Source organism: Cucurbita pepo, chromosome 1, assembly GCF_057944985.1.
Source record: "Cucurbita pepo subsp. pepo isolate OVF chromosome 1, ASM5794498v1, whole genome shotgun sequence".
Lineage (NCBI taxonomy): Eukaryota > Viridiplantae > Streptophyta > Magnoliopsida > Cucurbitales > Cucurbitaceae > Cucurbita > Cucurbita pepo.
Genome location: NC_141798.1, coordinates 9,638,963 through 9,660,938, shown reverse-complemented (window position 1 = coordinate 9,660,938; position 21,976 = coordinate 9,638,963). Strand labels below are relative to the sequence as shown.

The 21,976-nt window shown below is 56.8% G+C and overlaps 75 non-coding genes and 1 pseudogene across 75 annotated transcripts; all 76 read right to left on the bottom strand.

Annotated features, from left to right (window-relative positions):
• Window positions 1-96: 96 nt before the first annotated feature.
• On the bottom strand, window positions 97-215 carry LOC147794462 (5S ribosomal RNA). Its single transcript, XR_015414342.1, has one exon. It is a non-coding gene; the product is annotated as a 5S ribosomal RNA (ribosomal RNA).
• Window positions 216-348: 133 nt separating this feature from the next.
• Window positions 349-467, bottom strand: LOC147794461 (5S ribosomal RNA). Its single transcript, XR_015414341.1, has one exon. It is a non-coding gene; the product is annotated as a 5S ribosomal RNA (ribosomal RNA).
• Window positions 468-686: 219 nt separating this feature from the next.
• Window positions 687-805, bottom strand: LOC147794460 (5S ribosomal RNA). The gene has a single exon (XR_015414338.1). It is a non-coding gene; the product is annotated as a 5S ribosomal RNA (ribosomal RNA).
• Window positions 806-938: 133 nt separating this feature from the next.
• On the bottom strand, window positions 939-1,057 carry LOC147794459 (5S ribosomal RNA). The gene has a single exon (XR_015414335.1). It is a non-coding gene; the product is annotated as a 5S ribosomal RNA (ribosomal RNA).
• A 133-nt stretch (window positions 1,058-1,190) lies between these two features.
• On the bottom strand, window positions 1,191-1,309 carry LOC147794458 (5S ribosomal RNA). The gene has a single exon (XR_015414334.1). It is a non-coding gene; the product is annotated as a 5S ribosomal RNA (ribosomal RNA).
• Window positions 1,310-1,442: 133 nt separating this feature from the next.
• LOC147794457 (5S ribosomal RNA) lies at window positions 1,443-1,561 on the bottom strand. Its single transcript, XR_015414333.1, has one exon. It is a non-coding gene; the product is annotated as a 5S ribosomal RNA (ribosomal RNA).
• A 133-nt stretch (window positions 1,562-1,694) lies between these two features.
• On the bottom strand, window positions 1,695-1,813 carry LOC147794456 (5S ribosomal RNA). Its single transcript, XR_015414332.1, has one exon. It is a non-coding gene; the product is annotated as a 5S ribosomal RNA (ribosomal RNA).
• Window positions 1,814-2,032: 219 nt separating this feature from the next.
• Window positions 2,033-2,151, bottom strand: LOC147794455 (5S ribosomal RNA). Its single transcript, XR_015414329.1, has one exon. It is a non-coding gene; the product is annotated as a 5S ribosomal RNA (ribosomal RNA).
• A 219-nt stretch (window positions 2,152-2,370) lies between these two features.
• Window positions 2,371-2,489, bottom strand: LOC147794454 (5S ribosomal RNA). Its single transcript, XR_015413225.1, has one exon. It is a non-coding gene; the product is annotated as a 5S ribosomal RNA (ribosomal RNA).
• A 133-nt stretch (window positions 2,490-2,622) lies between these two features.
• Window positions 2,623-2,741, bottom strand: LOC147794453 (5S ribosomal RNA). Its single transcript, XR_015414328.1, has one exon. It is a non-coding gene; the product is annotated as a 5S ribosomal RNA (ribosomal RNA).
• A 133-nt stretch (window positions 2,742-2,874) lies between these two features.
• Window positions 2,875-2,993, bottom strand: LOC147794452 (5S ribosomal RNA). Its single transcript, XR_015414327.1, has one exon. It is a non-coding gene; the product is annotated as a 5S ribosomal RNA (ribosomal RNA).
• A 133-nt stretch (window positions 2,994-3,126) lies between these two features.
• Window positions 3,127-3,245, bottom strand: LOC147794451 (5S ribosomal RNA). Its single transcript, XR_015414326.1, has one exon. It is a non-coding gene; the product is annotated as a 5S ribosomal RNA (ribosomal RNA).
• Window positions 3,246-3,378: 133 nt separating this feature from the next.
• LOC147794450 (5S ribosomal RNA) lies at window positions 3,379-3,497 on the bottom strand. The gene has a single exon (XR_015414323.1). It is a non-coding gene; the product is annotated as a 5S ribosomal RNA (ribosomal RNA).
• A 219-nt stretch (window positions 3,498-3,716) lies between these two features.
• On the bottom strand, window positions 3,717-3,835 carry LOC147794449 (5S ribosomal RNA). The gene has a single exon (XR_015414321.1). It is a non-coding gene; the product is annotated as a 5S ribosomal RNA (ribosomal RNA).
• A 194-nt stretch (window positions 3,836-4,029) lies between these two features.
• Window positions 4,030-4,148, bottom strand: LOC147794448 (5S ribosomal RNA). The gene has a single exon (XR_015414319.1). It is a non-coding gene; the product is annotated as a 5S ribosomal RNA (ribosomal RNA).
• A 219-nt stretch (window positions 4,149-4,367) lies between these two features.
• Window positions 4,368-4,486, bottom strand: LOC147794447 (5S ribosomal RNA). The gene has a single exon (XR_015414314.1). It is a non-coding gene; the product is annotated as a 5S ribosomal RNA (ribosomal RNA).
• A 133-nt stretch (window positions 4,487-4,619) lies between these two features.
• LOC147794446 (5S ribosomal RNA) lies at window positions 4,620-4,738 on the bottom strand. Its single transcript, XR_015414313.1, has one exon. It is a non-coding gene; the product is annotated as a 5S ribosomal RNA (ribosomal RNA).
• A 219-nt stretch (window positions 4,739-4,957) lies between these two features.
• LOC147794445 (5S ribosomal RNA) lies at window positions 4,958-5,076 on the bottom strand. The gene has a single exon (XR_015414312.1). It is a non-coding gene; the product is annotated as a 5S ribosomal RNA (ribosomal RNA).
• Window positions 5,077-5,209: 133 nt separating this feature from the next.
• LOC147794444 (5S ribosomal RNA) lies at window positions 5,210-5,328 on the bottom strand. Its single transcript, XR_015414311.1, has one exon. It is a non-coding gene; the product is annotated as a 5S ribosomal RNA (ribosomal RNA).
• A 219-nt stretch (window positions 5,329-5,547) lies between these two features.
• LOC147794443 (5S ribosomal RNA) lies at window positions 5,548-5,666 on the bottom strand. The gene has a single exon (XR_015414309.1). It is a non-coding gene; the product is annotated as a 5S ribosomal RNA (ribosomal RNA).
• Window positions 5,667-5,799: 133 nt separating this feature from the next.
• Window positions 5,800-5,918, bottom strand: LOC147794442 (5S ribosomal RNA). Its single transcript, XR_015414306.1, has one exon. It is a non-coding gene; the product is annotated as a 5S ribosomal RNA (ribosomal RNA).
• Window positions 5,919-6,137: 219 nt separating this feature from the next.
• On the bottom strand, window positions 6,138-6,256 carry LOC147794441 (5S ribosomal RNA). The gene has a single exon (XR_015413224.1). It is a non-coding gene; the product is annotated as a 5S ribosomal RNA (ribosomal RNA).
• Window positions 6,257-6,389: 133 nt separating this feature from the next.
• LOC147794440 (5S ribosomal RNA) lies at window positions 6,390-6,508 on the bottom strand. The gene has a single exon (XR_015414305.1). It is a non-coding gene; the product is annotated as a 5S ribosomal RNA (ribosomal RNA).
• A 219-nt stretch (window positions 6,509-6,727) lies between these two features.
• On the bottom strand, window positions 6,728-6,846 carry LOC147794439 (5S ribosomal RNA). The gene has a single exon (XR_015414304.1). It is a non-coding gene; the product is annotated as a 5S ribosomal RNA (ribosomal RNA).
• Window positions 6,847-6,979: 133 nt separating this feature from the next.
• Window positions 6,980-7,098, bottom strand: LOC147794438 (5S ribosomal RNA). Its single transcript, XR_015414303.1, has one exon. It is a non-coding gene; the product is annotated as a 5S ribosomal RNA (ribosomal RNA).
• A 133-nt stretch (window positions 7,099-7,231) lies between these two features.
• On the bottom strand, window positions 7,232-7,350 carry LOC147794437 (5S ribosomal RNA). Its single transcript, XR_015414301.1, has one exon. It is a non-coding gene; the product is annotated as a 5S ribosomal RNA (ribosomal RNA).
• Window positions 7,351-7,483: 133 nt separating this feature from the next.
• LOC147794436 (5S ribosomal RNA) lies at window positions 7,484-7,602 on the bottom strand. Its single transcript, XR_015414300.1, has one exon. It is a non-coding gene; the product is annotated as a 5S ribosomal RNA (ribosomal RNA).
• Window positions 7,603-7,821: 219 nt separating this feature from the next.
• Window positions 7,822-7,940, bottom strand: LOC147794435 (5S ribosomal RNA). The gene has a single exon (XR_015414299.1). It is a non-coding gene; the product is annotated as a 5S ribosomal RNA (ribosomal RNA).
• Window positions 7,941-8,073: 133 nt separating this feature from the next.
• On the bottom strand, window positions 8,074-8,192 carry LOC147794434 (5S ribosomal RNA). The gene has a single exon (XR_015414298.1). It is a non-coding gene; the product is annotated as a 5S ribosomal RNA (ribosomal RNA).
• A 219-nt stretch (window positions 8,193-8,411) lies between these two features.
• LOC147794433 (5S ribosomal RNA) lies at window positions 8,412-8,530 on the bottom strand. Its single transcript, XR_015414297.1, has one exon. It is a non-coding gene; the product is annotated as a 5S ribosomal RNA (ribosomal RNA).
• A 133-nt stretch (window positions 8,531-8,663) lies between these two features.
• On the bottom strand, window positions 8,664-8,782 carry LOC147794432 (5S ribosomal RNA). The gene has a single exon (XR_015414296.1). It is a non-coding gene; the product is annotated as a 5S ribosomal RNA (ribosomal RNA).
• Window positions 8,783-8,915: 133 nt separating this feature from the next.
• On the bottom strand, window positions 8,916-9,034 carry LOC147794431 (5S ribosomal RNA). Its single transcript, XR_015414294.1, has one exon. It is a non-coding gene; the product is annotated as a 5S ribosomal RNA (ribosomal RNA).
• Window positions 9,035-9,253: 219 nt separating this feature from the next.
• On the bottom strand, window positions 9,254-9,372 carry LOC147794430 (5S ribosomal RNA). Its single transcript, XR_015414292.1, has one exon. It is a non-coding gene; the product is annotated as a 5S ribosomal RNA (ribosomal RNA).
• A 133-nt stretch (window positions 9,373-9,505) lies between these two features.
• Window positions 9,506-9,624, bottom strand: LOC147794429 (5S ribosomal RNA). Its single transcript, XR_015413290.1, has one exon. It is a non-coding gene; the product is annotated as a 5S ribosomal RNA (ribosomal RNA).
• A 133-nt stretch (window positions 9,625-9,757) lies between these two features.
• LOC147794428 (5S ribosomal RNA) lies at window positions 9,758-9,876 on the bottom strand. The gene has a single exon (XR_015414291.1). It is a non-coding gene; the product is annotated as a 5S ribosomal RNA (ribosomal RNA).
• A 219-nt stretch (window positions 9,877-10,095) lies between these two features.
• On the bottom strand, window positions 10,096-10,214 carry LOC147794427 (5S ribosomal RNA). The gene has a single exon (XR_015414289.1). It is a non-coding gene; the product is annotated as a 5S ribosomal RNA (ribosomal RNA).
• Window positions 10,215-10,433: 219 nt separating this feature from the next.
• Window positions 10,434-10,552, bottom strand: LOC147794426 (5S ribosomal RNA). Its single transcript, XR_015414286.1, has one exon. It is a non-coding gene; the product is annotated as a 5S ribosomal RNA (ribosomal RNA).
• A 133-nt stretch (window positions 10,553-10,685) lies between these two features.
• Window positions 10,686-10,804, bottom strand: LOC147794425 (5S ribosomal RNA). The gene has a single exon (XR_015414285.1). It is a non-coding gene; the product is annotated as a 5S ribosomal RNA (ribosomal RNA).
• Window positions 10,805-10,937: 133 nt separating this feature from the next.
• On the bottom strand, window positions 10,938-11,056 carry LOC147794424 (5S ribosomal RNA). Its single transcript, XR_015414284.1, has one exon. It is a non-coding gene; the product is annotated as a 5S ribosomal RNA (ribosomal RNA).
• Window positions 11,057-11,275: 219 nt separating this feature from the next.
• On the bottom strand, window positions 11,276-11,394 carry LOC147794423 (5S ribosomal RNA). The gene has a single exon (XR_015414283.1). It is a non-coding gene; the product is annotated as a 5S ribosomal RNA (ribosomal RNA).
• A 133-nt stretch (window positions 11,395-11,527) lies between these two features.
• Window positions 11,528-11,646, bottom strand: LOC147794422 (5S ribosomal RNA). The gene has a single exon (XR_015413109.1). It is a non-coding gene; the product is annotated as a 5S ribosomal RNA (ribosomal RNA).
• Window positions 11,647-11,865: 219 nt separating this feature from the next.
• LOC147794421 (5S ribosomal RNA) lies at window positions 11,866-12,013 on the bottom strand (annotated as a pseudogene).
• Window positions 12,014-12,146: 133 nt separating this feature from the next.
• On the bottom strand, window positions 12,147-12,265 carry LOC147794420 (5S ribosomal RNA). Its single transcript, XR_015414282.1, has one exon. It is a non-coding gene; the product is annotated as a 5S ribosomal RNA (ribosomal RNA).
• Window positions 12,266-12,398: 133 nt separating this feature from the next.
• LOC147794419 (5S ribosomal RNA) lies at window positions 12,399-12,517 on the bottom strand. The gene has a single exon (XR_015414281.1). It is a non-coding gene; the product is annotated as a 5S ribosomal RNA (ribosomal RNA).
• A 219-nt stretch (window positions 12,518-12,736) lies between these two features.
• On the bottom strand, window positions 12,737-12,855 carry LOC147794418 (5S ribosomal RNA). The gene has a single exon (XR_015414280.1). It is a non-coding gene; the product is annotated as a 5S ribosomal RNA (ribosomal RNA).
• A 133-nt stretch (window positions 12,856-12,988) lies between these two features.
• Window positions 12,989-13,107, bottom strand: LOC147794417 (5S ribosomal RNA). The gene has a single exon (XR_015414279.1). It is a non-coding gene; the product is annotated as a 5S ribosomal RNA (ribosomal RNA).
• A 219-nt stretch (window positions 13,108-13,326) lies between these two features.
• LOC147794416 (5S ribosomal RNA) lies at window positions 13,327-13,445 on the bottom strand. The gene has a single exon (XR_015414277.1). It is a non-coding gene; the product is annotated as a 5S ribosomal RNA (ribosomal RNA).
• A 133-nt stretch (window positions 13,446-13,578) lies between these two features.
• On the bottom strand, window positions 13,579-13,697 carry LOC147794415 (5S ribosomal RNA). Its single transcript, XR_015414276.1, has one exon. It is a non-coding gene; the product is annotated as a 5S ribosomal RNA (ribosomal RNA).
• Window positions 13,698-13,916: 219 nt separating this feature from the next.
• LOC147794414 (5S ribosomal RNA) lies at window positions 13,917-14,035 on the bottom strand. The gene has a single exon (XR_015413359.1). It is a non-coding gene; the product is annotated as a 5S ribosomal RNA (ribosomal RNA).
• Window positions 14,036-14,168: 133 nt separating this feature from the next.
• LOC147794413 (5S ribosomal RNA) lies at window positions 14,169-14,287 on the bottom strand. Its single transcript, XR_015414272.1, has one exon. It is a non-coding gene; the product is annotated as a 5S ribosomal RNA (ribosomal RNA).
• A 219-nt stretch (window positions 14,288-14,506) lies between these two features.
• Window positions 14,507-14,625, bottom strand: LOC147794412 (5S ribosomal RNA). Its single transcript, XR_015414270.1, has one exon. It is a non-coding gene; the product is annotated as a 5S ribosomal RNA (ribosomal RNA).
• Window positions 14,626-14,758: 133 nt separating this feature from the next.
• LOC147794411 (5S ribosomal RNA) lies at window positions 14,759-14,877 on the bottom strand. Its single transcript, XR_015414269.1, has one exon. It is a non-coding gene; the product is annotated as a 5S ribosomal RNA (ribosomal RNA).
• Window positions 14,878-15,096: 219 nt separating this feature from the next.
• On the bottom strand, window positions 15,097-15,215 carry LOC147794410 (5S ribosomal RNA). Its single transcript, XR_015414267.1, has one exon. It is a non-coding gene; the product is annotated as a 5S ribosomal RNA (ribosomal RNA).
• A 133-nt stretch (window positions 15,216-15,348) lies between these two features.
• Window positions 15,349-15,467, bottom strand: LOC147794409 (5S ribosomal RNA). The gene has a single exon (XR_015414266.1). It is a non-coding gene; the product is annotated as a 5S ribosomal RNA (ribosomal RNA).
• A 219-nt stretch (window positions 15,468-15,686) lies between these two features.
• Window positions 15,687-15,805, bottom strand: LOC147794408 (5S ribosomal RNA). The gene has a single exon (XR_015414265.1). It is a non-coding gene; the product is annotated as a 5S ribosomal RNA (ribosomal RNA).
• A 133-nt stretch (window positions 15,806-15,938) lies between these two features.
• Window positions 15,939-16,057, bottom strand: LOC147794407 (5S ribosomal RNA). The gene has a single exon (XR_015414263.1). It is a non-coding gene; the product is annotated as a 5S ribosomal RNA (ribosomal RNA).
• A 133-nt stretch (window positions 16,058-16,190) lies between these two features.
• LOC147794406 (5S ribosomal RNA) lies at window positions 16,191-16,309 on the bottom strand. The gene has a single exon (XR_015414262.1). It is a non-coding gene; the product is annotated as a 5S ribosomal RNA (ribosomal RNA).
• A 219-nt stretch (window positions 16,310-16,528) lies between these two features.
• LOC147794405 (5S ribosomal RNA) lies at window positions 16,529-16,647 on the bottom strand. Its single transcript, XR_015414261.1, has one exon. It is a non-coding gene; the product is annotated as a 5S ribosomal RNA (ribosomal RNA).
• Window positions 16,648-16,780: 133 nt separating this feature from the next.
• On the bottom strand, window positions 16,781-16,899 carry LOC147794404 (5S ribosomal RNA). Its single transcript, XR_015414260.1, has one exon. It is a non-coding gene; the product is annotated as a 5S ribosomal RNA (ribosomal RNA).
• A 219-nt stretch (window positions 16,900-17,118) lies between these two features.
• LOC147794403 (5S ribosomal RNA) lies at window positions 17,119-17,237 on the bottom strand. The gene has a single exon (XR_015414257.1). It is a non-coding gene; the product is annotated as a 5S ribosomal RNA (ribosomal RNA).
• Window positions 17,238-17,370: 133 nt separating this feature from the next.
• Window positions 17,371-17,489, bottom strand: LOC147794402 (5S ribosomal RNA). The gene has a single exon (XR_015414256.1). It is a non-coding gene; the product is annotated as a 5S ribosomal RNA (ribosomal RNA).
• Window positions 17,490-17,622: 133 nt separating this feature from the next.
• Window positions 17,623-17,741, bottom strand: LOC147794401 (5S ribosomal RNA). Its single transcript, XR_015414255.1, has one exon. It is a non-coding gene; the product is annotated as a 5S ribosomal RNA (ribosomal RNA).
• A 219-nt stretch (window positions 17,742-17,960) lies between these two features.
• LOC147794400 (5S ribosomal RNA) lies at window positions 17,961-18,079 on the bottom strand. The gene has a single exon (XR_015414254.1). It is a non-coding gene; the product is annotated as a 5S ribosomal RNA (ribosomal RNA).
• Window positions 18,080-18,212: 133 nt separating this feature from the next.
• On the bottom strand, window positions 18,213-18,331 carry LOC147794399 (5S ribosomal RNA). Its single transcript, XR_015414246.1, has one exon. It is a non-coding gene; the product is annotated as a 5S ribosomal RNA (ribosomal RNA).
• Window positions 18,332-18,550: 219 nt separating this feature from the next.
• LOC147794398 (5S ribosomal RNA) lies at window positions 18,551-18,669 on the bottom strand. The gene has a single exon (XR_015414245.1). It is a non-coding gene; the product is annotated as a 5S ribosomal RNA (ribosomal RNA).
• A 133-nt stretch (window positions 18,670-18,802) lies between these two features.
• LOC147794397 (5S ribosomal RNA) lies at window positions 18,803-18,921 on the bottom strand. Its single transcript, XR_015414243.1, has one exon. It is a non-coding gene; the product is annotated as a 5S ribosomal RNA (ribosomal RNA).
• A 219-nt stretch (window positions 18,922-19,140) lies between these two features.
• LOC147794396 (5S ribosomal RNA) lies at window positions 19,141-19,259 on the bottom strand. The gene has a single exon (XR_015414240.1). It is a non-coding gene; the product is annotated as a 5S ribosomal RNA (ribosomal RNA).
• Window positions 19,260-19,392: 133 nt separating this feature from the next.
• LOC147794395 (5S ribosomal RNA) lies at window positions 19,393-19,511 on the bottom strand. The gene has a single exon (XR_015414239.1). It is a non-coding gene; the product is annotated as a 5S ribosomal RNA (ribosomal RNA).
• Window positions 19,512-19,730: 219 nt separating this feature from the next.
• Window positions 19,731-19,849, bottom strand: LOC147794394 (5S ribosomal RNA). The gene has a single exon (XR_015414238.1). It is a non-coding gene; the product is annotated as a 5S ribosomal RNA (ribosomal RNA).
• A 134-nt stretch (window positions 19,850-19,983) lies between these two features.
• LOC147794393 (5S ribosomal RNA) lies at window positions 19,984-20,102 on the bottom strand. The gene has a single exon (XR_015414234.1). It is a non-coding gene; the product is annotated as a 5S ribosomal RNA (ribosomal RNA).
• A 218-nt stretch (window positions 20,103-20,320) lies between these two features.
• On the bottom strand, window positions 20,321-20,439 carry LOC147794392 (5S ribosomal RNA). Its single transcript, XR_015414233.1, has one exon. It is a non-coding gene; the product is annotated as a 5S ribosomal RNA (ribosomal RNA).
• Window positions 20,440-20,571: 132 nt separating this feature from the next.
• Window positions 20,572-20,690, bottom strand: LOC147794391 (5S ribosomal RNA). The gene has a single exon (XR_015414232.1). It is a non-coding gene; the product is annotated as a 5S ribosomal RNA (ribosomal RNA).
• Window positions 20,691-20,909: 219 nt separating this feature from the next.
• Window positions 20,910-21,028, bottom strand: LOC147794390 (5S ribosomal RNA). Its single transcript, XR_015414231.1, has one exon. It is a non-coding gene; the product is annotated as a 5S ribosomal RNA (ribosomal RNA).
• A 133-nt stretch (window positions 21,029-21,161) lies between these two features.
• On the bottom strand, window positions 21,162-21,281 carry LOC147794389 (5S ribosomal RNA). Its single transcript, XR_015413438.1, has one exon. It is a non-coding gene; the product is annotated as a 5S ribosomal RNA (ribosomal RNA).
• Window positions 21,282-21,499: 218 nt separating this feature from the next.
• LOC147794388 (5S ribosomal RNA) lies at window positions 21,500-21,619 on the bottom strand. Its single transcript, XR_015413446.1, has one exon. It is a non-coding gene; the product is annotated as a 5S ribosomal RNA (ribosomal RNA).
• Window positions 21,620-21,837: 218 nt separating this feature from the next.
• Window positions 21,838-21,956, bottom strand: LOC147794387 (5S ribosomal RNA). Its single transcript, XR_015413254.1, has one exon. It is a non-coding gene; the product is annotated as a 5S ribosomal RNA (ribosomal RNA).
• Window positions 21,957-21,976: the final 20 nt, after the last annotated feature.

The following is a 21,976-nucleotide window of genomic DNA, read 5'->3' as shown; positions in this document are numbered from 1 at the left end:
GGGTGGGCATGATCGAGGCGACGGTGGGTGCACGCACGTGCTGGGAACGGCCGGCGGGGCCCGCGCAGACACGTCGGGGAGAAGAAATATAAAAAAGGGGTGCAACACGAGGACTTCCCAAGTGGTCACCCAACTTAGTACTACTCTCGCCCAAGCACGCTTAACTGCGGAGTTCTGATGGGATCCGGTGCATTAGTGCTGGTATGATCGCACCCGACATGCCATGCGCACAAATTGCATTTAACGCATGCGGGGTGGGCATGATCGAGGCGACGGTGGGTGCACGCACGTGCTGGGAACGGCCGGCGGGGCCCGCGCGGACACGTCGGGGAGAAGAAATATAAAAAAGGGGTGCAACACGAGGACTTCCCAAGTGGTCACCCAACTTAGTACTACTCTCGCCCAAGCACGCTTAACTGCGGAGTTCTGATGGGATCCGGTGCATTAGTGCTGGTATGATCGCACCCGACATGCCATGCGCACAAATTGCATTTAACGCATGCGGGGTGGGCATGATCGAGGCGACGGTGGGTGCACGCACGTGCTGGGAACGGCCGGCGGGGCCCGCGCGGACACGTCGGGGAGAAGAAACGCGATGGGCGTGAGCGTGCGAGGTTGCCATTTGTAAAGAAAGGAAGAAAAGAACGGGGAGAAATTGAAGTAACGAGCAAAAGAAATATAAAAAAGGGGTGCAACACGAGGACTTCCCAAGTGGTCACCCAACTTAGTACTACTCTCGCCCAAGCACGCTTAACTGCGGAGTTCTGATGGGATCCGGTGCATTAGTGCTGGTATGATCGCACCCGACATGCCATGCGCACAAATTGCATTTAACGCATGCGGGGTGGGCATGATCGAGGCGACGGTGGGTGCACGCACGTGCTGGGAACGGCCGGCGGGGCCCGCGCGGACACGTCGGGGAGAAGAAATATAAAAAAGGGGTGCAACACGAGGACTTCCCAAGTGGTCACCCAACTTAGTACTACTCTCGCCCAAGCACGCTTAACTGCGGAGTTCTGATGGGATCCGGTGCATTAGTGCTGGTATGATCGCACCCGACATGCCATGCGCACAAATTGCATTTAACGCATGCGGGGTGGGCATGATCGAGGCGACGGTGGGTGCACGCACGTGCTGGGAACGGCCGGCGAGGCCCGCGCGGACACGTCGGGGAGAAGAAATATAAAAAAGGGGTGCAACACGAGGACTTCCCAAGTGGTCACCCAACTTAGTACTACTCTCGCCCAAGCACGCTTAACTGCGGAGTTCTGATGGGATCCGGTGCATTAGTGCTGGTATGATCGCACCCGACATGCCATGCGCACAAATTGCATTTAACGCATGCGGGGTGGGCATGATCGAGGCGACGGTGGGTGCACGCACGTGCTGGGAACGGCCGGCGGGGCCCGCGCGGACACGTCGGGGAGAAGAAATATAAAAAAGGGGTGCAACACGAGGACTTCCCAAGTGGTCACCCAACTTAGTACTACTCTCGCCCAAGCACGCTTAACTGCGGAGTTCTGATGGGATCCGGTGCATTAGTGCTGGTATGATCGCACCCGACATGCCATGCGCACAAATTGCATTTAACGCATGCGGGGTGGGCATGATCGAGGCGACGGTGGGTGCACGCACGTGCTGGGAACGGCCGGCGGGGCCCGCGCGGACACGTCGGGGAGAAGAAATATAAAAAAGGGGTGCAACACGAGGACTTCCCAAGTGGTCACCCAACTTAGTACTACTCTCGCCCAAGCACGCTTAACTGCGGAGTTCTGATGGGATCCGGTGCATTAGTGCTGGTATGATCGCACCCGACATGCCATGCGCACAAATTGCATTTAACGCATGCGGGGTGGGCATGATCGAGGCGACGGTGGGTGCACGCACGTGCTGGGAACGGCCGGCGGGGCCCGCGCGGACACGTCGGGGAGAAGAAACGCGATGGGCGTGAGCGTGCGAGGTTGCCATTTGTAAAGAAAGGAAGAAAAGAACGGGGAGAAATTGAAGTAACGAGCAAAAGAAATATAAAAAAGGGGTGCAACACGAGGACTTCCCAAGTGGTCACCCAACTTAGTACTACTCTCGCCCAAGCACGCTTAACTGCGGAGTTCTGATGGGATCCGGTGCATTAGTGCTGGTATGATCGCACCCGACATGCCATGCGCACAAATTGCATTTAACGCATGCGGGGTGGGCATGATCGAGGCGACGGTGGGTGCACGCACGTGCTGGGAACGGCCGGAGGGGCCCGCGCGGACACGTCGGGGAGAAGAAACGCGATGGGCGTGAGCGTGCGAGGTTGCCATTTGTAAAGAAAGGAAGAAAAGAACGGGGAGAAATTGAAGTAACGAGCAAAAGAAATATAAAAAAGGGGTGCAACACGAGGACTTCCCAAGTGGTCACCCAACTTAGTACTACTCTCGCCCAAGCACGCTTAACTGCAGAGTTCTGATGGGATCCGGTGCATTAGTGCTGGTATGATCGCACCCGACATGCCATGCGCACAAATTGCATTTAACGCATGCGGGGTGGGCATGATCGAGGCGACGGTGGGTGCACGCACGTGCTGGGAACGGCCGGCGGGGCCCGCGCGGACACGTCGGGGAGAAGAAATATAAAAAAGGGGTGCAACACGAGGACTTCCCAAGTGGTCACCCAACTTAGTACTACTCTCGCCCAAGCACGCTTAACTGCGGAGTTCTGATGGGATCCGGTGCATTAGTGCTGGTATGATCGCACCCGACATGCCATGCGCACAAATTGCATTTAACGCATGCGGGGTGGGCATGATCGAGGCGACGGTGGGTGCACGCACGTGCTGGGAACGGCCGGCGGGGCCCGCGCGGACACGTCGGGGAGAAGAAATATAAAAAAGGGGTGCAACACGAGGACTTCCCAAGTGGTCACCCAACTTAGTACTACTCTCGCCCAAGCACGCTTAACTGCGGAGTTCTGATGGGATCCGGTGCATTAGTGCTGGTATGATCGCACCCGACATGCCATGCGCACAAATTGCATTTAACGCATGCGGGGTGGGCATGATCGAGGCGACGGTGGGTGCACGCACGTGCTGGGAACGGCCGGCGGGGCCCGCGCGGACACGTCGGGGAGAAGAAATATAAAAAAGGGGTGCAACACGAGGACTTCCCAAGTGGTCACCCAACTTAGTACTACTCTCGCCCAAGCACGCTTAACTGCGGAGTTCTGATGGGATCCGGTGCATTAGTGCTGGTATGATCGCACCCGACATGCCATGCGCACAAATTGCATTTAACGCATGCGGGGTGGGCATGATCGAGGCGACGGTGGGTGCACGCACGTGCTGGGAACGGCCGGCGGGGCCCGCGCGGACACGTCGGGGAGAAGAAATATAAAAAAGGGGTGCAACACGAGGACTTCCCAAGTGGTCACCCAACTTAGTACTACTCTCGCCCAAGCACGCTTAACTGCGGAGTTCTGATGGGATCCGGTGCATTAGTGCTGGTATGATCGCACCCGACATGCCATGCGCACAAATTGCATTTAACGCATGCGGGGTGGGCATGATCGAGGCGACGGTGGGTGCACGCACGTGCTGGGAACGGCCGGCGGGGCCCGCGCGGACACGTCGGGGAGAAGAAACGCGATGGGCGTGAGCGTGCGAGGTTGCCATTTGTAAAGAAAGGAAGAAAAGAACGGGGAGAAATTGAAGTAACGAGCAAAAGAAATATAAAAAAGGGGTGCAACACGAGGACTTCCCAAGTGGTCACCCAACTTAGTACTACTCTCGCCCAAGCACGCTTAACTGCGGAGTTCTGATGGGATCCGGTGCATTAGTGCTGGTATGATCGCACCCGCACGCTTAACTGCGGAGTTCTGATGGGATCCGGTGCATTAGTGCTGGTATGATCGCACCCGACATGCCATGCGCACAAATTGCATTTAACGCATGCGGGGTGGGCATGATCGAGGCGACGGTGGGTGCACGCACGTGCTGGGAACGGCCGGCGGGGCCCGCGCGGACACGTCGGGGAGAAGAAATATAAAAAAGGGGTGCAACACGAGGACTTCCCAAGTGGTCACCCAACTTAGTACTACTCTCGCCCAAGCACGCTTAACTGCGGAGTTCTGATGGGATCCGGTGCATTAGTGCTGGTATGATCGCACCCGACATGCCATGCGCACAAATTGCATTTAACGCATGCGGGGTGGGCATGATCGAGGCGACGGTGGGTGCACGCACGTGCTGGGAACGGCCGGCGGGGCCCGCGCGGACACGTCGGGGAGAAGAAACGCGATGGGCGTGAGCGTGCGAGGTTGCCATTTGTAAAGAAAGGAAGAAAAGAACGGGGAGAAATTGAAGTAACGAGCAAAAGAAATATAAAAAAGGGGTGCAACACGAGGACTTCCCAAGTGGTCACCCAACTTAGTACTACTCTCGCCCAAGCACGCTTAACTGCGGAGTTCTGATGGGATCCGGTGCATTAGTGCTGGTATGATCGCACCCGACATGCCATGCGCACAAATTGCATTTAACGCATGCGGGGTGGGCATGATCGAGGCGACGGTGGGTGCACGCACGTGCTGGGAACGGCCGGCGGGGCCCGCGCGGACACGTCGGGGAGAAGAAATATAAAAAAGGGGTGCAACACGAGGACTTCCCAAGTGGTCACCCAACTTAGTACTACTCTCGCCCAAGCACGCTTAACTGCGGAGTTCTGATGGGATCCGGTGCATTAGTGCTGGTATGATCGCACCCGACATGCCATGCGCACAAATTGCATTTAACGCATGCGGGGTGGGCATGATCGAGGCGACGGTGGGTGCACGCACGTGCTGGGAACGGCCGGCGGGGCCCGCGCGGACACGTCGGGGAGAAGAAACGCGATGGGCGTGAGCGTGCGAGGTTGCCATTTGTAAAGAAAGGAAGAAAAGAACGGGGAGAAATTGAAGTAACGAGCAAAAGAAATATAAAAAAGGGGTGCAACACGAGGACTTCCCAAGTGGTCACCCAACTTAGTACTACTCTCGCCCAAGCACGCTTAACTGCGGAGTTCTGATGGGATCCGGTGCATTAGTGCTGGTATGATCGCACCCGACATGCCATGCGCACAAATTGCATTTAACGCATGCGGGGTGGGCATGATCGAGGCGACGGTGGGTGCACGCACGTGCTGGGAACGGCCGGCGGGGCCCGCGCGGACACGTCGGGGAGAAGAAATATAAAAAAGGGGTGCAACACGAGGACTTCCCAAGTGGTCACCCAACTTAGTACTACTCTCGCCCAAGCACGCTTAACTGCGGAGTTCTGATGGGATCCGGTGCATTAGTGCTGGTATGATCGCACCCGACATGCCATGCGCACAAATTGCATTTAACGCATGCGGGGTGGGCATGATCGAGGCGACGGTGGGTGCACGCACGTGCTGGGAACGGCCGGCGGGGCCCGCGCGGACACGTCGGGGAGAAGAAACGCGATGGGCGTGAGCGTGCGAGGTTGCCATTTGTAAAGAAAGGAAGAAAAGAACGGGGAGAAATTGAAGTAACGAGCAAAAGAAATATAAAAAAGGGGTGCAACACGAGGACTTCCCAAGTGGTCACCCAACTTAGTACTACTCTCGCCCAAGCACGCTTAACTGCGGAGTTCTGATGGGATCCGGTGCATTAGTGCTGGTATGATCGCACCCGACATGCCATGCGCACAAATTGCATTTAACGCATGCGGGGTGGGCATGATCGAGGCGACGGTGGGTGCACGCACGTGCTGGGAACGGCCGGCGGGGCCCGCGCGGACACGTCGGGGAGAAGAAATATAAAAAAGGGGTGCAACACGAGGACTTCCCAAGTGGTCACCCAACTTAGTACTACTCTCGCCCAAGCACGCTTAACTGCGGAGTTCTGATGGGATCCGGTGCATTAGTGCTGGTATGATCGCACCCGACATGCCATGCGCACAAATTGCATTTAACGCATGCGGGGTGGGCATGATCGAGGCGACGGTGGGTGCACGCACGTGCTGGGAACGGCCGGCGGGGCCCGCGCGGACACGTCGGGGAGAAGAAACGCGATGGGCGTGAGCGTGCGAGGTTGCCATTTGTAAAGAAAGGAAGAAAAGAACGGGGAGAAATTGAAGTAACGAGCAAAAGAAATATAAAAAAGGGGTGCAACACGAGGACTTCCCAAGTGGTCACCCAACTTAGTACTACTCTCGCCCAAGCACGCTTAACTGCAGAGTTCTGATGGGATCCGGTGCATTAGTGCTGGTATGATCGCACCCGACATGCCATGCGCACAAATTGCATTTAACGCATGCGGGGTGGGCATGATCGAGGCGACGGTGGGTGCACGCACGTGCTGGGAACGGCCGGCGGGGCCCGCGCGGACACGTCGGGGAGAAGAAATATAAAAAAGGGGTGCAACACGAGGACTTCCCAAGTGGTCACCCAACTTAGTACTACTCTCGCCCAAGCACGCTTAACTGCGGAGTTCTGATGGGATCCGGTGCATTAGTGCTGGTATGATCGCACCCGACATGCCATGCGCACAAATTGCATTTAACGCATGCGGGGTGGGCATGATCGAGGCGACGGTGGGTGCACGCACGTGCTGGGAACGGCCGGCGGGGCCCGCGCGGACACGTCGGGGAGAAGAAACGCGATGGGCGTGAGCGTGCGAGGTTGCCATTTGTAAAGAAAGGAAGAAAAGAACGGGGAGAAATTGAAGTAACGAGCAAAAGAAATATAAAAAAGGGGTGCAACACGAGGACTTCCCAAGTGGTCACCCAACTTAGTACTACTCTCGCCCAAGCACGCTTAACTGCGGAGTTCTGATGGGATCCGGTGCATTAGTGCTGGTATGATCGCACCCGACATGCCATGCGCACAAATTGCATTTAACGCATGCGGGGTGGGCATGATCGAGGCGACGGTGGGTGCACGCACGTGCTGGGAACGGCCGGCGGGGCCCGCGCGGACACGTCGGGGAGAAAAAATATAAAAAAGGGGTGCAACACGAGGACTTCCCAAGTGGTCACCCAACTTAGTACTACTCTCGCCCAAGCACGCTTAACTGCGGAGTTCTGATGGGATCCGGTGCATTAGTGCTGGTATGATCGCACCCGACATGCCATGCGCACAAATTGCATTTAACGCATGCGGGGTGGGCATGATCGAGGCGACGGTGGGTGCAGGCACGTGCTGGGAACGGCCGGCGGGGCCCGCGCGGACACGTCGGGGAGAAGAAATATAAAAAAGGGGTGCAACACGAGGACTTCCCAAGTGGTCACCCAACTTAGTACTACTCTCGCCCAAGCACGCTTAACTGCGGAGTTCTGATGGGATCCGGTGCATTAGTGCTGGTATGATCGCACCCGACATGCCATGCGCACAAATTGCATTTAACGCATGCGGGGTGGGCATGATCGAGGCGACGGTGGGTGCACGCACGTGCTGGGAACGGCCGGCGGGGCCCGCGCGGACACGTCGGGGAGAAGAAATATAAAAAAGGGGTGCAACACGAGGACTTCCCAAGTGGTCACCCAACTTAGTACTACTCTCGCCCAAGCACGCTTAACTGCGGAGTTCTGATGGGATCCGGTGCATTAGTGCTGGTATGATCGCACCCGACATGCCATGCGCACAAATTGCATTTAACGCATGCGGGGTGGGCATGATCGAGGCGACGGTGGGTGCACGCACGTGCTGGGAACGGCCGGCGGGGCCCGCGCGGACACGTCGGGGAGAAGAAACGCGATGGGCGTGAGCGTGCGAGGTTGCCATTTGTAAAGAAAGGAAGAAAAGAACGGGGAGAAATTGAAGTAACGAGCAAAAGAAATATAAAAAAGGGGTGCAACACGAGGACTTCCCAAGTGGTCACCCAACTTAGTACTACTCTCGCCCAAGCACGCTTAACTGCGGAGTTCTGATGGGATCCGGTGCATTAGTGCTGGTATGATCGCACCCGACATGCCATGCGCACAAATTGCATTTAACGCATGCGGGGTGGGCATGATCGAGGCGACGGTGGGTGCACGCACGTGCTGGGAACGGCCGGCGGGGCCCGCGCGGACACGTCGGGGAGAAGAAATATAAAAAAGGGGTGCAACACGAGGACTTCCCAAGTGGTCACCCAACTTAGTACTACTCTCGCCCAAGCACGCTTAACTGCGGAGTTCTGATGGGATCCGGTGCATTAGTGCTGGTATGATCGCACCCGACATGCCATGCGCACAAATTGCATTTAACGCATGCGGGGTGGGCATGATCGAGGCGACGGTGGGTGCACGCACGTGCTGGGAACGGCCGGCGGGGCCCGCGCGGACACGTCGGGGAGAAGAAACGCGATGGGCGTGAGCGTGCGAGGTTGCCATTTGTAAAGAAAGGAAGAAAAGAACGGGGAGAAATTGAAGTAACGAGCAAAAGAAATATAAAAAAGGGGTGCAACACGAGGACTTCCCAAGTGGTCACCCAACTTAGTACTACTCTCGCCCAAGCACGCTTAACTGCGGAGTTCTGATGGGATCCGGTGCATTAGTGCTGGTATGATCGCACCCGACATGCCATGCGCACAAATTGCATTTAACGCATGCGGGGTGGGCATGATCGAGGCGACGGTGGGTGCACGCACGTGCTGGGAACGGCCGGCGGGGCCCGCGCGGACACGTCGGGGAGAAGAAATATAAAAAAGGGGTGCAACACGAGGACTTCCCAAGTGGTCACCCAACTTAGTACTACTCTCGCCCAAGCACGCTTAACTGCGGAGTTCTGATGGGATCCGGTGCATTAGTGCTGGTATGATCGCACCCGACATGCCATGCGCACAAATTGCATTTAACGCATGCGGGGTGGGCATGATCGAGGCGACGGTGGGTGCACGCACGTGCTGGGAACGGCCGGCGGGGCCCGCGCGGACACGTCGGGGAGAAGAAATATAAAAAAGGGGTGCAACACGAGGACTTCCCAAGTGGTCACCCAACTTAGTACTACTCTCGCCCAAGCACGCTTAACTGCGGAGTTCTGATGGGATCCGGTGCATTAGTGCTGGTATGATCGCACCCGACATGCCATGCGCACAAATTGCATTTAACGCATGCGGGGTGGGCATGATCGAGGCGACGGTGGGTGCACGCACGTGCTGGGAACGGCCGGCGGGGCCCGCGCGGACACGTCGGGGAGAAGAAACGCGATGGGCGTGAGCGTGCGAGGTTGCCATTTGTAAAGAAAGGAAGAAAAGAACGGGGAGAAATTGAAGTAACGAGCAAAAGAAATATAAAAAAGGGGTGCAACACGAGGACTTCCCAAGTGGTCACCCAACTTAGTACTACTCTCGCCCAAGCACGCTTAACTGCGGAGTTCTGATGGGATCCGGTGCATTAGTGCTGGTATGATCGCACCCGACATGCCATGCGCACAAATTGCATTTAACGCATGCGGGGTGGGCATGATCGAGGCGACGGTGGGTGCACGCACGTGCTGGGAACGGCCGGCGGGGCCCGCGCGGACACGTCGGGGAGAAGAAATATAAAAAAGGGGTGCAACACGAGGACTTCCCAAGTGGTCACCCAACTTAGTACTACTCTCGCCCAAGCACGCTTAACTGCGAAGTTCTGATGGGATCCGGTGCATTAGTGCTGGTATGATCGCACCCGACATGCCATGCGCACAAATTGCATTTAACGCATGCGGGGTGGGCATGATCGAGGCGACGGTGGGTGCACGCACGTGCTGGGAACGGCCGGCGGGGCCCGCGCGGACACGTCGGGGAGAAGAAATATAAAAAAGGGGTGCAACACGAGGACTTCCCAAGTGGTCACCCAACTTAGTACTACTCTCGCCCAAGCACGCTTAACTGCGGAGTTCTGATGGGATCCGGTGCATTAGTGCTGGTATGATCGCACCCGACATGCCATGCGCACAAATTGCATTTAACGCATGCGGGGTGGGCATGATCGAGGCGACGGTGGGTGCACGCACGTGCTGGGAACGGCCGGCGGGGCCCGCGCGGACACGTCGGGGAGAAGAAACGCGATGGGCGTGAGCGTGCGAGGTTGCCATTTGTAAAGAAAGGAAGAAAAGAACGGGGAGAAATTGAAGTAACGAGCAAAAGAAATATAAAAAAGGGGTGCAACACGAGGACTTCCCAAGTGGTCACCCAACTTAGTACTACTCTCGCCCAAGCACGCTTAACTGCGGAGTTCTGATGGGATCCGGTGCATTAGTGCTGGTATGATCGCACCCGACATGCCATGCGCACAAATTGCATTTAACGCATGCGGGGTGGGCATGATCGAGGCGACGGTGGGTGCACGCACGTGCTGGGAACGGCCGGCGGGGCCCGCGCGGACACGTCGGGGAGAAGAAACGCGATGGGCGTGAGCGTGCGAGGTTGCCATTTGTAAAGAAAGGAAGAAAAGAACGGGGAGAAATTGAAGTAACGAGCAAAAGAAATATAAAAAAGGGGTGCAACACGAGGACTTCCCAAGTGGTCACCCAACTTAGTACTACTCTCGCCCAAGCACGCTTAACTGCGGAGTTCTGATGGGATCCGGTGCATTAGTGCTGGTATGATCGCACCCGACATGCCATGCGCACAAATTGCATTTAACGCATGCGGGGTGGGCATGATCGAGGCGACGGTGGGTGCACGCACGTGCTGGGAACGGCCGGCGGGGCCCGCGCGGACACGTCGGGGAGAAGAAATATAAAAAAGGGGTGCAACACGAGGACTTCCCAAGTGGTCACCCAACTTAGTACTACTCTCGCCCAAGCACGCTTAACTGCGGAGTTCTGATGGGATCCGGTGCATTAGTGCTGGTATGATCGCACCCGACATGCCATGCGCACAAATTGCATTTAACGCATGCGGGGTGGGCATGATCGAGGCGACGGTGGGTGCACGCACGTGCTGGGAACGGCCGGCGGGGCCCGCGCGGACACGTCGGGGAGAAGAAATATAAAAAAGGGGTGCAACACGAGGACTTCCCAAGTGGTCACCCAACTTAGTACTACTCTCGCCCAAGCACGCTTAACTGCGGAGTTCTGATGGGATCCGGTGCATTAGTGCTGGTATGATCGCACCCGACATGCCATGCGCACAAATTGCATTTAACGCATGCGGGGTGGGCATGATCGAGGCGACGGTGGGTGCACGCACGTGCTGGGAACGGCCGGCGGGGCCCGCGCGGACACGTCGGGGAGAAGAAACGCGATGGGCGTGAGCGTGCGAGGTTGCCATTTGTAAAGAAAGGAAGAAAAGAACGGGGAGAAATTGAAGTAACGAGCAAAAGAAATATAAAAAAGGGGTGCAACACGAGGACTTCCCAAGTGGTCACCCAACTTAGTACTACTCTCGCCCAAGCACGCTTAACTGCGGAGTTCTGATGGGATCCGGTGCATTAGTGCTGGTATGATCGCACCCGACATGCCATGCGCACAAATTGCATTTAACGCATGCGGGGTGGGCATGATCGAGGCGACGGTGGGTGCACGCACGTGCTGGGAACGGCCGGCGGGGCCCGCTCGGACACGTCGGGGAGAAGAAATATAAAAAAGGGGTGCAACACGAGGACTTCCCAAGTGGTCACCCAACTTAGTACTACTCTCGCCCATGCACGCTTAACTGCGGAGTTCTGATGGGATCCGGTGCATTAGTGCTGGTATGATCGCACCCGACATGCCATGCGCACAAATTGCATTTAACGCATGCGGGGTGGGCATGATCGAGGCGACGGTGGGTGCACGCACGTGCTGGGAACGGCCGGCGGGGCCCGCGCGGACACGTCGGGGAGAAGAAACGCGATGGGCGTGAGCGTGCGAGGTTGCCATTTGTAAAGAAAGGAAGAAAAGAACGGGGAGAAATTGAAGTAACGAGCAAAAGAAATATAAAAAAGGGGTGCAACACGAGGACTTCCCAAGTGGTCACCCAACTTAGTACTACTCTCGCCCAAGCACCCAACTTAGTACTACTCTCGCCCAAGCACGCTTAACTGCGGAGTTCTGATGGGATCCGGTGCATTAGTGCTGGTATGATCGCACCCGACATGCCATGCGCACAAATTGCATTTAACGCATGCGGGGTGGGCATGATCGAGGCGACGGTGGGTGCACGCACGTGCTGGGAACGGCCGGCGGGGCCCGCGCGGACACGTCGGGGAGAAGAAATATAAAAAAGGGGTGCAACACGAGGACTTCCCAAGTGGTCACCCAACTTAGTACTACTCTCGCCCAAGCACGCTTAACTGCGGAGTTCTGATGGGATCCGGTGCATTAGTGCTGGTATGATCGCACCCGACATGCCATGCGCACAAATTGCATTTAACGCATGCGGGGTGGGCATGATCGAGGCGACGGTGGGTGCACGCACGTGCTGGGAACGGCCGGCGGGGCCCGCGCGGACACGTCGGGGAGAAGAAATATAAAAAAGGGGTGCAACACGAGGACTTCCCAAGTGGTCACCCAACTTAGTACTACTCTCGCCCAAGCACGCTTAACTGCGGAGTTCTGATGGGATCCGGTGCATTAGTGCTGGTATGATCGCACCCGACATGCCATGCGCACAAATTGCATTTAACGCATGCGGGGTGGGCATGATCGAGGCGACGGTGGGTGCACGCACGTGCTGGGAACGGCCGGCGGGGCCCGCGCGGACACGTCGGGGAGAAGAAACGCGATGGGCGTGAGCGTGCGAGGTTGCCATTTGTAAAGAAAGGAAGAAAAGAACGGGGAGAAATTGAAGTAACGAGCAAAAGAAATATAAAAAAGGGGTGCAACACGAGGACTTCCCAAGTGGTCACCCAACTTAGTACTACTCTCGCCCAAGCACGCTTAACTGCGGAGTTCTGATGGGATCCGGTGCATTAGTGCTGGTATGATCGCACCCGACATGCCATGCGCACAAATTGCATTTAACGCATGCGGGGTGGGCATGATCGAGGCGACGGTGGGTGCACGCACGTGCTGGGAACGGCCGGCGGGGCCCGCGCGGACACGTCGGGGAGAAGAAATATAAAAAAGGGGTGCAACACGAGGACTTCCCAAGTGGTCACCCAACTTAGTACTACTCTCGCCCAAGCACGCTTAACTGCGGAGTTCTGATGGGATCCGGTGCATTAGTGCTGGTATGATCGCACCCGACATGCCATGCGCACAAATTGCATTTAACGCATGCGGGGTGGGCATGATCGAGGCGACGGTGGGTGCACGCACGTGCTGGGAACGGCCGGCGGGGCCCGCGCGGACACGTCGGGGAGAAGAAACGCGATGGGCGTGAGCGTGCGAGGTTGCCATTTGTAAAGAAAGGAAGAAAAGAACGGGGAGAAATTGAAGTAACGAGCAAAAGAAATATAAAAAAGGGGTGCAACACGAGGACTTCCCAAGTGGTCACCCAACTTAGTACTACTCTCGCCCAAGCACGCTTAACTGCGGAGTTCTGATGGGATCCGGTGCATTAGTGCTGGTATGATCGCACCCGACATGCCATGCGCACAAATTGCATTTAACGCATGCGGGGTGGGCATGATCGAGGCGACGGTGGGTGCACGCACGTGCTGGGAACGGCCGGCGGGGCCCGCGCGGACACGTCGGGGAGAAGAAATATAAAAAAGGGGTGCAACACGAGGACTTCCCAAGTGGTCACCCAACTTAGTACTACTCTCGCCCAAGCACGCTTAACTGCGGAGTTCTGATGGGATCCGGTGCATTAGTGCTGGTATGATCGCACCCGACATGCCATGCGCACAAATTGCATTTAACGCATGCGGGGTGGGCATGATCGAGGCGACGGTGGGTGCACGCACGTGCTGGGAACGGCCGGCGGGGCCCGCGCGGACACGTCGGGGAGAAGAAACGCGATGGGCGTGAGCGTGCGAGGTTGCCATTTGTAAAGAAAGGAAGAAAAGAACGGGGAGAAATTGAAGTAACGAGCAAAAGAAATATAAAAAAGGGGTGCAACATGAGGACTTCCCAAGTGGTCACCCAACTTAGTACTACTCTCGCCCAAGCACGCTTAACTGCGGAGTTCTGATGGGATCCGGTGCATTAGTGCTGGTATGATCGCACCCGACATGCCATGCGCACAAATTGCATTTAACGCATGCGGGGTGGGCATGATCGAGGCGACGGTGGGTGCACGCACGTGCTGGGAACGGCCGGCGGGGCCCGCGCGGACACGTCGGGGAGAAGAAATATAAAAAAGGGGTGCAACACGAGGACTTCCCAAGTGGTCACCCAACTTAGTACTACTCTCGCCCAAGCACGCTTAACTGCGGAGTTCTGATGGGATCCGGTGCATTAGTGCTGGTATGATCGCACCCGACATGCCATGCGCACAAATTGCATTTAACGCATGCGGGGTGGGCATGATCGAGGCGACGGTGGGTGCACGCACGTGCTGGGAACGGCCGGCGGGGCCCGCGCGGACACGTCGGGGAGAAGAAACGCGATGGGCGTGAGCGTGCGAGGTTGCCATTTGTAAAGAAAGGAAGAAAAGAACGGGGAGAAATTGAAGTAACGAGCAAAAGAAATATAAAAAAGGGGTGCAACACGAGGACTTCCCAAGTGGTCACCCAACTTAGTACTACTCTCGCCCAAGCACGCTTAACTGCGGAGTTCTGATGGGATCCGGTGCATTAGTGCTGGTATGATCGCACCCGACATGCCATGCGCACAAATTGCATTTAACGCATGCGGGGTGGGCATGATCGAGGCGACGGTGGGTGCACGCACGTGCTGGGAACGGCCGGCGGGGCCCGCGCGGACACGTCGGGGAGAAGAAATATAAAAAAGGGGTGCAACACGAGGACTTCCCAAGTGGTCACCCAACTTAGTACTACTCTCGCCCAAGCACGCTTAACTGCGGAGTTCTGATGGGATCCGGTGCATTAGTGCTGGTATGATCGCACCCGACATGCCATGCGCACAAATTGCATTTAACGCATGCGGGGTGGGCATGATCGAGGCGACGGTGGGTGCACGCACGTGCTGGGAACGGCCGGCGGGGCCCGCGCGGACACGTCGGGGAGAAGAAACGCGATGGGCGTGAGCGTGCGAGGTTGCCATTTGTAAAGAAAGGAAGAAAAGAACGGGGAGAAATTGAAGTAACGAGCAAAAGAAATATAAAAAAGGGGTGCAACACGAGGACTTCCCAAGTGGTCACCCAACTTAGTACTACTCTCGCCCAAGCACGCTTAACTGCGGAGTTCTGATGGGATCCGGTGCATTAGTGCTGGTATGATCGCACCCGACATGCCATGCGCACAAATTGCATTTAACGCATGCGGGGTGGGCATGATCGAGGCGACGGTGGGTGCACGCACGTGCTGGGAACGGCCGGCGGGGCCCGCGCGGACACGTCGGGGAGAAGAAATATAAAAAAGGGGTGCAACACGAGGACTTCCCAAGTGGTCACCCAACTTAGTACTACTCTCGCCCAAGCACGCTTAACTGCGGAGTTCTGATGGGATCCGGTGCATTAGTGCTGGTATGATCGCACCCGACATGCCATGCGCACAAATTGCATTTAACGCATGCGGGGTGGGCATGATCGAGGCGACGGTGGGTGCACGCACGTGCTGGGAACGGCCGGCGGGGCCCGCGCGGACACGTCGGGGAGAAGAAACGCGATGGGCGTGAGCGTGCGAGGTTGCCATTTGTAAAGAAAGGAAGAAAAGAACGGGGAGAAATTGAAGTAACGAGCAAAAGAAATATAAAAAAGGGGTGCAACACGAGGACTTCCCAAGTGGTCACCCAACTTAGTACTACTCTCGCCCAAGCACGCTTAACTGCGGAGTTCTGATGGGATCCGGTGCATTAGTGCTGGTATGATCGCACCCGACATGCCATGCGCACAAATTGCATTTAACGCATGCGGGGTGGGCATGATCGAGGCGACGGTGGGTGCACGCACGTGCTGGGAACGGCCGGCGGGGCCCGCGCGGACACGTTGGGGAGAAGAAATATAAAAAAGGGGTGCAACACGAGGACTTCCCAAGTGGTCACCCAACTTAGTACTACTCTCGCCCAAGCACGCTTAACTGCGGAGTTCTGATGGGATCCGGTGCATTAGTGCTGGTATGATCGCACCCGACATGCCATGCGCACAAATTGCATTTAACGCATGCGGGGTGGGCATGATCGAGGCGACGGTGGGTGCACGCACGTGCTGGGAACGGCCGGCGGGGCCCGCGCGGACACGTCGGGGAGAAGAAATATAAAAAAGGGGTGCAACACGAGGACTTCCCAAGTGGTCACCCAACTTAGTACTACTCTCGCCCAAGCACGCTTAACTGCGGAGTTCTGATGGGATCCGGTGCATTAGTGCTGGTATGATCGCACCCGACATGCCATGCGCACAAATTGCATTTAACGCATGCGGGGTGGGCATGATCGAGGCGACGGTGGGTGCACGCACGTGCTGGGAACGGCCGGCGGGGCCCGCGCGGACACGTCGGGGAGAAGAAACGCGATGGGCGTGAGCGTGCGAGGTTGCCATTTGTAAAGAAAGGAAGAAAAGAACGGGGAGAAATTGAAGTAACGAGCAAAAGAAATATAAAAAAGGGGTGCAACACGAGGACTTCCCAAGTGGTCACCCAACTTAGTACTACTCTCGCCCAAGCACGCTTAACTGCGGAGTTCTGATGGGATCCGGTGCATTAGTGCTGGTATGATCGCACCCGACATGCCATGCGCACAAATTGCATTTAACGCATGCGGGGTGGGCATGATCGAGGCGACGGTGGGTGCACGCACGTGCTGGGAACGGCCGGCGGGGCCCGCGCGGACACGTCGGGGAGAAGAAATATAAAAAAGGGGTGCAACACGAGGACTTCCCAAGTGGTCACCCAACTTAGTACTACTCTCGCCCAAGCACGCTTAACTGCGGAGTTCTGATGGGATCCGGTGCATTAGTGCTGGTATGATCGCACCCGACATGCCATGCGCACAAATTGCATTTAACGCATGCGGGGTGGGCATGATCGAGGCGACGGTGGGTGCACGCACGTGCTGGGAACGGCCGGCGGGGCCCGCGCGGACACGTCGGGGAGAAGAAACGCGATGGGCGTGAGCGTGCGAGGTTGCCATTTGTAAAGAAAGGAAGAAAAGAACGGGGAGAAATTGAAGTAACGAGCAAAAGAAATATAAAAAAGGGGTGCAACACGAGGACTTCCCAAGTGGTCACCCAACTTAGTACTACTCTCGCCCAAGCACGCTTAACTGCGGAGTTCTGATGGGATCCGGTGCATTAGTGCTGGTATGATCGCACCCGACATGCCATGCGCACAAATTGCATTTAACGCATGCGGGGTGGGCATGATCGAGGCGACGGTGGGTGCACGCACGTGCTGGGAACGGCCGGCGGGGCCCGCGCGGACACGTCGGGGAGAAGAAATATAAAAAAGGGGTGCAACACGAGGACTTCCCAAGTGGTCACCCAACTTAGTACTACTCTCGCCCAAGCACGCTTAACTGCGGAGTTCTGATGGGATCCGGTGCATTAGTGCTGGTATGATCGCACCCGACATGCCATGCGCACAAATTGCATTTAACGCATGCGGGGTGGGCATGATCGAGGCGACGGTGGGTGCACGCACGTGCTGGGAACGGCCGGCGGGGCCCGCGCGGACACGTCGGGGAGAAGAAATATAAAAAAGGGGTGCAACACGAGGACTTCCCAAGTGGTCACCCAACTTAGTACTACTCTCGCCCAAGCACGCTTAACTGCGGAGTTCTGATGGGATCCGGTGCATTAGTGCTGGTATGATCGCACCCGACATGCCATGCGCACAAATTGCATTTAACGCATACGGGGTGGGCATGATCGAGGCGACGGTGGGTGCACGCACGTGCTGGGAACGGCCGGCGGGGCCCGCGCGGACACGTCGGGGAGAAGAAACGCGATGGGCGTGAGCGTGCGAGGTTGCCATTTGTAAAGAAAGGAAGAAAAGAACGGGGAGAAATTGAAGTAACGAGCAAAAGAAATATAAAAAAGGGGTGCAACACGAGGACTTCCCAAGTGGTCACCCAACTTAGTACTACTCTCGCCCAAGCACGCTTAACTGCGGAGTTCTGATGGGATCCGGTGCATTAGTGCTGGTATGATCGCACCCGACATGCCATGCGCACAAATTGCATTTAACGCATGCGGGGTGGGCATGATCGAGGCGACGGTGGGTGCACGCACGTGCTGGGAACGGCCGGCGGGGCCCGCGCGGACACGTCGGGGAGAAGAAATATAAAAAAGGGGTGCAACACGAGGACTTCCCAAGTGGTCACCCAACTTAGTACTACTCTCGCCCAAGCACGCTTAACTGCGGAGTTCTGATGGGATCCGGTGCATTAGTGCTGGTATGATCGCACCCGACATGCCATGCGCACAAATTGCATTTAACGCATGCGGGGTGGGCATGATCGAGGCGACGGTGGGTGCACGCACGTGCTGGGAACGGCCGGCGGGGCCCGCGCGGACACGTCGGGGAGAAGAAACGCGATGGGCGTGAGCGTGCGAGGTTGCCATTTGTAAAGAAAGGAAGAAAAGAACGGGGAGAAATTGAAGTAACGAGCAAAAGAAATATAAAAAAGGGGTGCAACACGAGGACTTCCCAAGTGGTCACCCAACTTAGTACTACTCTCGCCCAAGCACGCTTAACTGCGGAGTTCTGATGGGATCCGGTGCATTAGTGCTGGTATGATCGCACCCGACATGCCATGCGCACAAATTGCATTTAACGCATGCGGGGTGGGCATGATCGAGGCGACGGTGGGTGCACGCACGTGCTGGGAACGGCCGGCGGGGCCCGCGCGGACACGTCGGGGAGAAGAAATATAAAAAAGGGGTGCAACACGAGGACTTCCCAAGTGGTCACCCAACTTAGTACTACTCTCGCCCAAGCACGCTTAACTGCGGAGTTCTGATGGGATCCGGTGCATTAGTGCTGGTATGATCGCACCCGACATGCCATGCGCACAAATTGCATTTAACGCATGCGGGGTGGGCATGATCGAGGCGACGGTGGGTGCACGCACGTGCTGGGAACGGCCGGCGGGGCCCGCGCGGACACGTCGGGGAGAAGAAACGCGATGGGCGTGAGCGTGCGAGGTTGCCATTTGTAAAGAAAGGAAGAAAAGAACGGGGAGAAATTGAAGTAACGAGCAAAAGAAATATAAAAAAGGGGTGCAACACGAGGACTTCCCAAGTGGTCACCCAACTTAGTACTACTCTCGCCCAAGCACGCTTAACTGCGGAGTTCTGATGGGATCCGGTGCATTAGTGCTGGTATGATCGCACCCGACATGCCATGCGCACAAATTGCATTTAACGCATGCGGGGTGGGCATGATCGAGGCGACGGTGGGTGCACGCACGTGCTGGGAACGGCCGGCGGGGCCCGCGCGGACACGTCGGGGAGAAGAAATATAAAAAAGGGGTGCAACACGAGGACTTCCCAAGTGGTCACCCAACTTAGTACTACTCTCGCCCAAGCACGCTTAACTGCGGAGTTCTGATGGGATCCGGTGCATTAGTGCTGGTATGATCGCACCCGACATGCCATGCGCACAAATTGCATTTAACGCATGCGGGGTGGGCATGATCGAGGCGACGGTGGGTGCACGCACGTGCTGGGAACGGCCGGCGGGGCCCGCGCGGACACGTCGGGGAGAAGAAACGCGATGGGCGTGAGCGTGCGAGGTTGCCATTTGTAAAGAAAGGAAGAAAAGAACGGGGAGAAATTGAAGTAACGAGCAAAAGAAATATAAAAAAGGGGTGCAACACGAGGACTTCCCAAGTGGTCACCCAACTTAGTACTACTCTCGCCCAAGCACGCTTAACTGCGGAGTTCTGATGGGATCCGGTGCATTAGTGCTGGTATGATCGCACCCGAACATGCCATGCGCACAAATTGCATTTAACGCATGCGGGGTGGGCATGATCGAGGCGACGGTGGGTGCACGCACGTGCTGGGAACGGCCGGCGGGGCCCGCGCGGACACGTCGGGGAGAAGAAATATAAAAAAGGGGTGCAACACGAGGACTTCCCAAGTGGTCACCCAACTTAGTACTACTCTCGCCCAAGCACGCTTAACTGCGGAGTTCTGATGGGATCCGGTGCATTAGTGCTGGTATGATCGCACCCGACATGCCATGCGCACAAATTGCATTTAACGCATGCGGGGTGGGCATGATCGAGGCGACGGTGGTGCACGCACGTGCTGGGAACGGCCGGCGGGGCCCGCGCGGACACGTCGGGGAGAAGAAACGCGATGGGCGTGAGCGTGCGAGGTTGCCATTTGTAAAGAAAGGAAGAAAAGAACGGGGAGAAATTGAAGTAACGAGCAAAAGAAATATAAAAAAGGGGTGCAACACGAGGACTTCCCAAGTGGTCACCCAACTTAGTACTACTCTCGCCCAAGCACGCTTAACTGCGGAGTTCTGATGGGATCCGGTGCATTAGTGCTGGTATGATCGCACCCGACATGCCATGCGCACAAATTGCATTTAACGCATGCGGGGTGGGCATGATCGAGGCGACGGTGGGTGCACGCACGTGCTGGGAACGGCCGGCGGGGCCCGCGCGGACACGTCGGGGAGAAGAAATATAAAAAGGGGTGCAACACGAGGACTTCCCAAGTGGTCACCCAACTTAGTACTACTCTCGCCCAAGCACGCTTAACTGCGGAGTTCTGATGGGATCCGGTGCATTAGTGCTGGTATGATCGCACCCGACATGCCATGCGCACAAATTGCATTTAACGCATGCGGGGTGGGCATGATCGAGGCGACGGTGGGTGCACGCACGTGCTGGGAACGGCCGGCGGGGCCCGCGCGGACACGTCGGGGAGAAGAAACGCGATGGGCGTGAGCGTGCGAGGTTGCCATTTGTAAAGAAAGGAAGAAAAGAACGGGGAGAAATTGAAGTAACGAGCAAAAGAAATATAAAAAAGGGGTGCAACACGAGGACTTCCCAAGTGGTCACCCAACTTAGTACTACTCTCGCCCAAGCACGCTTAACTGCGGAGTTCTGATGGGATCCGGTGCATTAGTGCTGGTATGATCGCACCCGACATGCCATGCGCACAAATTGCATTTAACGCATGCGGGGTGGGCATGATCGAGGCGACGGTGGGTGCACGCACGTGCTGGGAACGGCCGGCGGGGCCCGCGCGGACACGTCGGGGAGAAGAAATATAAAAAAGGGGTGCAACACGAGGACTTCCCAAAGTGGTCACCCAACTTAGTACTACTCTCGCCCAAGCACGCTTAACTGCGGAGTTCTGATGGGATCCGGTGCATTAGTGCTGGTATGATCGCACCCGACATGCCATGCGCACAAATTGCATTTAACGCATGCGGGGTGGGCATGATCGAGGCGACGGTGGGTGCACGCACGTGCTGGGAACGGCCGGCGGGGCCCGCGGCGGACACGTCGGGGAGAAGAAACGCGATGGGCGTGAGCGTGCGAGGTTGCCATTTGTAAAGAAAGGAAGAAAGAACGGGGAGAAATTGAAGTAACGAGCAAAAGAAATATAAAAAAGGGTGCAACACGAGGACTTCCCAAGTGGTCACCCAACTTAGTACTACTCTCGCCCAAGCACGCTTAACATGCGGAGTTCTGATGGGATCCGGTGCATTAGTGCTGGTATGATCGCACCCGACATGCCATGCGCACAAATTGCATTTAACGCATGCGGGGTGGGCATGATCGAGGCGACGGTGGGTGCACGCACGTGCTGGGAACGGCCGGCGGGGCCCGCGCGGACACGTAGGGGAGAAGAAACGCGATGGGCGTGAGCGTGCGAGGTTGCCATTTGTAAAGAAAGGAAGAAAAGAACGGGGAGAAATTGAAGTAACGAGCAAAAGAAATATAAAAAGGGGTGCAACACGAGGACTTCCCAAGTGATCACCCAACTTAGTACTACTCTCGCCCAAGCACGCTTAACTGCGGAGTTCTGATGGGATCCGGTGCATTAGTGCTGGTATGATCGCACCCGACATGCCATGCGCACAAAT